General features: G+C 37.8%; 1 pseudogene; it reads right to left on the bottom strand.

Moving 5' to 3' along the window:
- Positions 1 to 6,698: 6,698 nt before the first annotated feature.
- Positions 6,699 to 8,258, bottom strand: LOC149119471 (palmitoyltransferase ZDHHC2-like; annotated as a pseudogene).
- Between the last annotated feature and the right edge of the window lie 2,348 nt (positions 8,259 to 10,606).

Genomic DNA, 10,606 nt, shown 5'->3' on the forward strand with positions numbered 1-10,606 from the left:
TACAATCAACTTATCTTTGATGTAGGAGCTGAATCAATCCCTGGAACAAGGACAGTCATTTCAATCAATGGTGCTGGGAGAACTGGTTCTTTGCATGCAGAAATATGAAGCTAGACCCCTACTTTACACCTTACATAAAACTGAGCTTAAAATGGACCACATAATTCAATCTACAAACTGATGCAATCAAATTATTAGAGAATATTGGGGAAACTCTGCAACACATTGGCATAGGAAAAGACTTCTTGGAAAAGACCTCAGAAACACAGGCAATCAAAGCCATAATTGACAAATGGGATTACATCAATCTGAGAAGCATCCGTATTACAAAAGGAATAATCAGCAAAGTGAAGAGACAACCTACTGCATATGAAAAAATGTTGGCAAAACATGCAACTGATAAAGGGTGGACATTCAGAATCTATGAAGTACTTAAGAAATTCAACAACAAAACAAACAATCCAGTTAAAAATTGGAAAAGGACTACTACAGACATTTTAAAGAGAGGAAATTCAAATGGCCAGCAAATCCTTGAAACAAAGCTTTGTATCACTAGCCATCAGACAAATGCAAATCAAAGTCACAATGAGGTTTCTTACTCCAGTTAAAATGGCTCTCATGCAGATATCAACAAACAACAAATGCTAGTGAGGATGTGGGGAAAAGGTACTCTATTCCACTCTTATGGGATGTGAACTGCTCTAGCCACTGTGAAAGACAGTATGGAGATACCTCAGAAATCCAAATATAGACCTACCATTATCCAGCCATCTTACTCATGAGAATTTACCCAAACTACAAGAAATCAGCATATGAAGGAGTTATCTCTACCCCATGTGCATTGCAGCACAATTTACAATAGCTTAGACCAGCAATCAACTCAGATGTCCATCAGTTTTTAATTAGAAAAAGAAACTATGCTATATATACACTATGCAGTATCCTGTCTTTTGCAACAAGATGGGCACTATCAGAAACCGTTTTACTAAGTGAAATAAGCCAGTCCCTAAAGGACAGATATCATATGTTTTCCTTGATCTGAGGTAACTAATAGAATACCTTAAATGCAATGTAGTGAAATAGACATTTTGAGATTTGATGATTTTACAGCCTCTGTCTCTTCCTTTAAGGAATGGTGTTTTTTGTTTCTCCTCTTCATACTATTTGTTGAATTCTTTTGTTTAGTGTAGGGTTAACTATATGATTTTTAAGTAAATTGAACATAGATCTTGGTAAAAATTAGGAGTGGGAGTGTGAGAAGGAGGAGGAGGAAGGTCTTGGGTATGGGCGGGAAATAGGGTGGGGGAAAGTATCACTATGTTCCTAAATCTGTATATAGGAAATACATGAGATTTGTATAACAAGCAAAATTTTAAAAATAAAGACATTTCATTTCCATTGGGGATATCTATCTATCTATCTATCTATCTATCTATCTATCTATCTATCTATCTATCTATCTATCTTTTTAGATCTATCTATATCTCCATCTCCAATAGTGGCACTGCTGGAACATACAGTAGTTCTTTCAGTTTATTGGGAATATTAATGCTTTTTGGGGATATACTTAATTACATTGCCATCCATTGTCTTTGCCTTTTAGGTAACAGGCAATATATTTAGAATTAAATAATAACTTATTGTAGCTTTCATTTGCATTTTCCTGGTGATTACTTATGTTCATTAACCTGTTATTCATTTCTACACTTCCTTTGAGAGATGTATGTTTAAATGTGTTGTTCATTTATAAATTGTATTATTTGTTTGTTTGCTATTAAACTGAGTTTCTCATATGTATTAGTTATTAACACATTTTCATATATATTGAATATAAATATTTTCTCCCATTTTTAAAATTTATCTTTTTATTTTTATAAATTGTTGCTTCATTTCTTAAAATTTCATTTGTTATAGAAGTTTCATGTATTTTATATATAAAATTTTAATAACATAGTAATACACCCACCCTACCCTCCTTCCTGCCCATGCTCCAACCATTCTTCCGCTTCACTCTCCCATTCCCACTCTCAATTTTTACTAAGATATATTTTCCATTTACTTAATGATCATAAAGTTAACCCTACATTAAGTGAAGGAGTTCAACAAATGGTATGAAGAAAAAAGATGCTGTACCTCAGCAGAAGAGACAAGGCTGTAAACAATCATCAAATCTCAAAATGTCCATTTCACTATAACATGTTATATTTTAGATACACTATTAGTTTAGCACTGATCAGGGGAAATATATGATATCTGTCATTTTGGGTGTGGATTATTTCACTTATTATTTTTAAGTGAAATTTTAAGCCAAGTGCAGAAAGACAAGCATTGTGCGATTTCACTCATGTGGAATCTAAACAGTTGATCTAATGTAAATTAGGTATATAATGATGGTTACTAGAGTCTGGGGAGAGTAGGGGGGAAGTGTAGGATGGAGAAAAAATGATGAACAGATACTAAGCCATAGCTAGATAGGAAAAAGAATTTCTGATGTTCTATTGTACAGTTGATTGACTATAGATAATGAGAATGTATTATACATTATTCTAAAATAAACTGGGTGAAGGGCTTTTCAGTATTTTATCCATAAAGAAATGATGTTTGAGGAGGCAGATATATTAGCCCTGATTATACATTAAATTATAAATGTATACAGATATCAAGTCATAACATGATATTCCATAAATACGTATAAATTTTTGTGCTCATTCACAAGAAATTTTAAAAGTACTACAGAGGAAGAAGGAAGGAGAGGGAGAGAGAAGTGCAGGGGAAGAGGGGAGAAGGGAAAAAGGAGAGGGAGGGGAGAATCAGGGGAGGGGAAAAGGAAAGTGATGGAGGAGGGCCAGGTGGAAGGAATTAAAGAAGGCAAGCAAAGCCAAATATTAAGATTAAAAAGGCCTGCACCGCGGCTCACTAGGCTAATCCTCCACCTTGCGGCGCTGGCACACCGGGTTCTAGTCCCGGTCAGGGCACCGGATTCTGTCCCCCTTGCCCCTCTTCCAGGCCAGCTCTCTGCTGGGAGTGCAGTGGAGGATGGCCCAAGTCCTTGGGCCCTGCACCCCATGGGAGACCAGGATAAGTACCTGGCTCCTGCCATCAGAGCAGCTTGTGTGCTGCCTGCAGTGCGCTGGACGCAGCAGCCATTGGAGGGTGAACCATGGGAAAGGAAGACCTGTCTCTCTGTCTCTCTCTCACTGTCCACTCTGCCTGTCAAAAAAAAAAAAGATTAAAAAGAAATGTTGAACAAGAAAATATTTTTACCAGCTTTGCGCAAACAAAATGGAAATATATAAATTCATGCAAATAGAGATAAAATATTAAAATACAGCTATTCTTTTCAACATTCATTGATTCATTAATTCATTTATTAATTTTATTAAATTATACAATTTGTATTACTTATGCCAAAAATTGGGAGAGAGTAAAAAAGACACTGTTATTTCAAACCAGATAATGTCACTGAGAATATTACATTTCTTTTTTTAAAGATTTATTTTATTTATTTGAAAGGTAGAGTTACAGACAGAGAAAAGGAGAGAGAGAATGAGAGATCTTTCACCCACTGGTTCACTACTCAAATGATTGCAATGACTAGGCCTGGGTCACTCTGAAGCCAGGAGATTCATCTGAGTCTTCCATGTGGATGCAAGGGCCCAAGGACTTTGGCCATCTTCTGCTGCTATCCCAGGTGCAATATCAGAGAGCTGAATCAAGAGAGAAGCAGTCAGGGCTCAAACTAGTGAGACTACAAAGCAACAGCTTTTCCTGCTAAGCCACAATGCTGTCCCTCTTGATATCTTCAAAATCATCTTTACTATATTTTCAGTAGCAGGTAAACAATTGATTGTTTTGAAATAAACTGTCACTACACTGGTTGGTTGCTTGCAAAAAATAAAAGAAAAATTTCTCTTAATAAAGATAGGATCATTCAGAACCTCAAATTATGTCTCATTGTTTTCATACAGAGTATCTAACATACAACTTAAATTTAATAGACATGCTGGGAAGAAAGATATATGAACAGAATGACTGGAGATCTAGATATTGGAGTTATCCAGACTAGAATAGAGATAACTGACACATATTCAAGATTCATGATAAGACAGTTTTCACAGAGAAATAAAAATTAGTATAAAAATCACATAGAAATACTTTAACACAAAAATAGAAAAACTAAAATAAGAAGTCAGTGAATGAAATTAATAACAGCTTAGAAAAAACTAAAGTGAAAGTTAGAGAAGTGGAATATTTGCTGGCCTTCAGAATTCATGGAGGATTGGCTCCAATGCCACTCACAGATATCCAAATCCATGGATTCCTAAATCTCTTATATAAAATGGCATAGTATTTATACATAACATAGTCACATCTTCTGGCACACCTTAAATCATCTGGATTTACTTAAGTACTTACTAAAATGTAAATGCTATGAAAATAATTATTGTATTATTGAAGGAATAATGACAAGAAATCTTTGAATGTACAGTTAAATCTATACATGTAGATTTCTTTTTTTTTTTGAAAAATTTTTATTTTAATTTTTTTTTACTTTTCCAAATGCAATTTTTAGGTATATTCACTTAGGTGTTTAAGTGAATACATAAAAGACTCAGAGGGGGAAGTTACCAGTACTATGGCAGGGTAAAGGGTACAAATTCCTCTTTTTCCCCTGGCTTCCACTTTGCAAGAGGGAACACCTAACAGAATCCAGTCCAGGATATCACTATACTAGTCCTGTGCTTTGAAAAAATATCTGGCTACATATGATTCTGAATACATCAAATGCTGCTCTTGCCCTTAAGACTTCTAACAGTAGTTATGAATTATCCTGAAAAAACGTTAAGGTAAAAGCCAGAATATATCATGTCTTCCCAGATTTTTTGAAGCAGATTGTCAAATTCTTCAGCTTAAAAAAAAGTCTGAAAAAGACTGCTGCTATATTGTTCAAAGAATTGCATTACTGCATTCCTATAAAATGGACTTGGCCTATGTAGCTCATTCCATAAACACATTTAATATAAAACTTTTTGTATTTTTAGCAAGGATAAGTAATAGCAAAGAGCTTTTATTCCATTGTCCTCTGGTATTTTAGTTTATCTGTATTGAATATTTTTCTAACAAACATTTTGAAAAGTTTATTATCATTTTCTCTTTGATTACATACCAGTTACTTAACTATGTGGTTTTAAAAGATAATCTGCTTTAAATTCTCAGTCAATACTAAAAAAAGTATACAGCTTATCCTAATTGTTAACATTTACAAAACTTATAGTTCATTCAAATAAAAAATAATGCTCTTTTTGTAAATAGTGCATACAAAGCACAAGAGCTTCTTAGTATATTTAATGAAGCCAACACCTTAGCATCAACAGAAACATCTTTTTATCTTAAACTAAATTTTCAAGCAGCATGCCATTTAATTCATACTGAACTAAATTTCCAAAACAATATGATTTTTGCTTAATGATTTGCATAATTTAATCTTGATAGGTACTTCAGGAAACATATAGTTTTACTGTCATAATTTTGATGAGAAGACAAAAATAATATAGATACCGCTGGAGGATTAACAGGACAAATAATAGAGATATTACTGGAGGGCAAATCCATTGACCCAAAAGGAATTCTTAACAGAAGTTCAATACTTTTACTAAGCTCAGTAGGAGAAATGACCAAAAAAGATGTTTGTAAAAACCTAAGCCCACAAAAATGTATCAGAAGTCAATAATGTTACAGATTTTCCTACAATTACAAAAATCAGAAAAGAAGAAAGGTGTTTCTGATTTAGAATTATTTTCTAAGAACATTGGATTCATTCTCAGAAATGTGTTCTAGCCATTTGATCAGAAAGCTCCAGCTTCAATGTTCATACTTGTTTTCTAATGGGGAGCAAAGTCTAGAAGTAGATTAAAGTCTGATAAAAATGGATGGTGATCTTCAAGTACAGGCCATTTGGACTTTGTAATGAAGTCATAGTTATGATGGGTCACTAAGTCTCAGGCTCATTTCCTATCAGAAGTAAAAAGTAAAAGAAGTCTGGTTTATTTCCTCTACCTTCTTAATAGTAACTAACATTTTACAAATCAAGCACCTTATAATGTGACATAAAATCCTTTAATTCTGAAACAATATCTTAAGTCTCAATTTTTGAAATAAAAAAAATCAGATAATCAATGAAGTTTTTTTTTTTTTTTTTTTTTTTGACAGGCAGAGTGGACAGTGAGAGAGACAGAGAGAAAGGTCTTCCTTTGCCGTTGGATCACCCTCCAATGGCCGCCGCTGCAGCCGGCGCACCGCGCTGATCCGATGGCAGGAGCCAGGATCCAGGTGCTTTTCCTGGTCTCCCATGGGGTGCAGGGCCCAAGCACCTGGGCCATCCTCCACTGCACTCCCTGGCCATAGCAGAGAGCTGGCCTGGAAGAGGGGCAACCGGGACAGAATCCGGCGCCCCAACCGGGACTAGAACCCGGTGTGCCGGCGCCGCAAGGTGGAGGATTAACCTATTGAGCCACGGCGCCGGCTATCAATGAAGTTTTTAAGTAATAAACTGTGCTACCCACATTATTTAGGTGAAAACTGGCCCATGAATTTAGGCCAAGTTTTTGATGGAAGATATTTCTTCTTTGATTCATAAACCATAAAAATTTTAATATGTAATAAGAATCTTTGTTACTTATAACATTCTGTATATTGGATCAAAAGTGTGTTATGTTTTAAGTAACAACTTGCAATCAACTCATATTCTGCATATCCAAATGGTGCCTTCATATGGGAGCCTTTCATCCATGTACAGCATCGATACTTTAATAAAGCATGAATTTACTTTGCTTGAGGATTAAGTCTCATTCTCCATGGTTAATGCAGGATTGTTCATACCAGCTTTGCCTCTTCCAAGGTTTATGTTGTTTTCTGTCCAAGACTGAGAGTCAATAAGAAGGTGGCTCTGGGATTCTCTCTATGGCTTTGCAGGAAACTGATGGTTTTCAGGATTTTTAGCTGTTGAATTCAGCCCTGCAGGGTAGATGGTTGTTCAGGATCCTGGTTAACAAGTCAGCACTCAGACTTGAGAAAATGGTTACCAACCAGTACTTCTCATCACCAAAAACTTATCTCATTATTTTTTACTGAGACCTGACTTGAATCCATTTTTATCAGTTCCATGTTGAAATACTGGAGTCCTCACTGTGCACTTACTCCTCATGTAGGATCTCTGTCCTTAGTGTGCTGTACATTGAGATTTAATGCTATAACTAGTACTCAGTATTTTTCACTTTATGTTTCTGTGTGGGAGTAAACTGTTGAAATCTTTACTTAATGTATGCTAAACTGATCTTCTGTATATAAAGAGAATCAAAAATGAATCTTGATGTGAATGGGAGAAGGAGTGGGAAAGGGGAGGGTTGTGGGTGGGAAGGAAGTTATGGGGGGAAGCCATTGTAATCCATAAGCTGTACTTTGGAAATTTATATTCATTAAATAAAAGTTAAAAATAAAAAAAAAATTAAAAAAGAAATACTGGACTCCTGGATGCCTCTAATGTAAATTTGTTTTTGCTGATTAGCCAACAGTGATAGCCAAACAGAGAAGATGAGCTGACAGAAAACTAGCTGCAGCAAAGAATTGAAACCTCATATGGAACTTGGCTTGAGTATTTGGTAGACCACTTATCCAAAATTTGACAAAATACTGTAAGTCTGTAGCAGCCATTAAAATACAGTACATCAGAGAACAAGCCATGAAAAGAAGGAAGAATTTATAATCTGAAATTCCCACACAATTTTTCACCCATGGGCAATGATGATCCATCTTCAAAATACATTTATTGCAGATGGAACAGGGATGGCAGTGATCTGGTTTTATAAGTTGGCATCTGTCACAGTAGCGGATGGCTCCAGTCATGGCCGTGGTATAAATGGGAAGATCCCTGGCTGCTCACCTAAGAATTTCCTGCTGGGGTTGTCCTCTTGGCTCTCTCTCCAACAATTCTTTCTCTGCATAAAAGAGATGACATTCTTTTGAAGGATCCATTGGTAATGTAAAGATAGTTTTCCAGTAGGACCAAACATCATGAAAAGTAGGTGATAAGATATCAAGTACACAACTTGTTCACCAATGTTTTCCATGGAAATTAGTCAGAGCTGGATGGCGAAGGCATAGTATGACCAGCCCAACAGGAAGCTGATAAACTCTGCTGGGATCCAGGACAGCACCCACCGGCACCACCACCTGATGCTGAGTGGGCCTGAGAGCACCATCTTCCAGCCGCATCCACCTGCCCAGCTCTGGCCTTGGGGTGGGCTGGCCGCACCTGGCGCTCCTGGGGGTGGAAGCTGGTTGCACTGCAGCTACTGCCGCTGCCGTGGCACTAAGTCCCCAGCCTGCAGACTGGAGCCAGCGCTGTGGACTCCTGGCTCCTCAGCCTGGCAGAGGTGGCAGCTGCAGGAGGAGGCAGCTCTACATGTAGATTTAAAAATGCCTCTTCTTTCTGTTTTTTTTTTTTTTGTTTTTGTTGTTCAACACATGCACGCATAATCTCTGTTTATAGAAAGCCAAATCAAAGTGAGAGTAAAATATCCAGTCTTAAAATGGGTAGAAAATAAAAGATGAAAAATGACAATGATGCAGGAATTAAATAAGTCACAGAGAAACTGCTGACATATTTGAATTGTAGGCCCAAGTGGAAAGGATTAAAAAGGAGAAACAACAAAGAGAAACAATGTTGGAGAAGAAAATCACTGAAAATTTTGCAAATCTTTCAAAAGTCAACAATCACCAAGTCATAGATCCATTAAATGCTGCAAAACATTTTCTTTCTTTTCTTCTTCTTCTTCTTCTTCTTCTTTTTTTTTTTTTTTTTGACAGGCAGAGTGGACAGTGACAGAGAGAGACAGAGAGAAAGGTCTTCCTTTTCCGTTGGTTCACCCCACAATGGCTGCCATGGCCAGTGTACCGCGCTGATCCGAAGGCAGGAGCCAGGTGCTTCTCCTGGTTTCCCATGGGGTGCAGGGCCCAAAGACTTGGGCCATCCTCCACTGCACTCCTGGGCCATAGCAGAGAGCTGGCCTTGAAGAGGGGCAACTGGGACAGCATCCAGCACCCCAACCAGGACTGGAACCCAGTGTGCCGGTGCCGCAAGGCAGAGGATTAGCCTATTCAGCTGCGGCGCCAGCCACTGCAAACCATTTTCAAGGTAAACCATACTTAGCCACTTCGTAGCTTCACTTTTTGAAACTAAAGACAAACAAGACAGCAAAATATATAATCTCCAAAGGATCCAATGTGAGACAATAGCTGACTTATCCATGTCTGGCTTCACTGTATTAGTTGAGGAATCTGAATTTTGTACTGCTGTCAGTATATGTGTATCATCAGTGTTCATTGACACCTATAAACATCATGTGAAAGTGTATTTATATATATATATAAGTATATATGCAATTTCAAATTAAAATTGAAATGTTACTCAAATATTGAAGCAAACATTCTGACTGGAGAAAAATGATCTCAGAAGAACAATAGGAAAGAAATTAATGAATCTTGACTTGAACCTTTTTTATGATCGTGTGTATTCCATAGTTTTGTTTTTTTTTTTGTCTTCTATAGTTTCTATCCCTTATAATAAAGAAAAGGTAAGGAACAAGAGATGCTAAACAGGTAAAAATGCTGAGTTTAACTGAGCAAGCCTGAGAATCTAAAAGCATTGTCCTGATGTCTTCACTAATCAGTAGAAGTGATAACTAGACAGAAGCCTTAGAATTCTCTCCTTAGCTCATCTCTGTGTGAGATTACCACAGTAAATTACAGAATTATGCTTTGCCCATAATATAAATTGTATCAAAAATTAAAAAGTGGTTTTTGTTCCAGAGAACAAAACTAGGCAGACTATTCATATCAATCATCTCCAGGAGTGGAAGAGTGGGAGAGGGCCTAGGTGGAGGAAGAGGCTCCCACAGAGTAGGGAGGGATTGCATTTCACACACAAGCAATTATGCAAACCCGCACCCACCATGCCAAGAAAAAGAGAAAAGGACACTGAACAGGAGAGCAGGGGACCTGCTGGAGGACTCCCTAAAGTTTCAAAGAGGCAGAAGACCTCAAAGTGGAAAAGGCCACAGCCACCATACAGGGGAGTGGCCTGTCCCCATAGAGGTGGAGAACAGCACCCCCTCCAACACAGGCCCCTGGTATGCCTCAGGATCCAGGATCCAGCATGGGATGCCTCAGAAGGAAGAGAAGTGGGAGGAAGGCTTCCAAGGAAAAGATTGAGCCCCCCAGCATCAGAGATCATAAGAGACTGTAGCCACCAATATTTCAAGAGGGGCCTCCTCCACATTCCTGCCACTGGCTGGGTGTTACTGGGGATTTTGGCCATAGCCTGCAAACTGGGAACCTGCTCTCCTCCCCCACTCATTTTCCTCACTCCAAGTCCAGCCCCTGAAGATTGATCTGGGCTAGGTAGTCCATCTGGCCCTTCCTTGCAGGTCCCCCCACACTTGAGATCAGTCAGGGCCATATTTACGCTCTGGATGAGATCACTCCTCAGTGTGCCATCTTAATTAGAGCTGTTTCCCAGGGCTTCTGTTTGGACTTGGGCCAGCTCCTT

This window comes from Oryctolagus cuniculus, chromosome Y (genome assembly GCF_051225735.1).
Source record: "Oryctolagus cuniculus isolate XC-2025 breed Fujian yellow rabbit chromosome Y, ASM5122573v1, whole genome shotgun sequence".
Lineage (NCBI taxonomy): Eukaryota > Metazoa > Chordata > Mammalia > Lagomorpha > Leporidae > Oryctolagus > Oryctolagus cuniculus.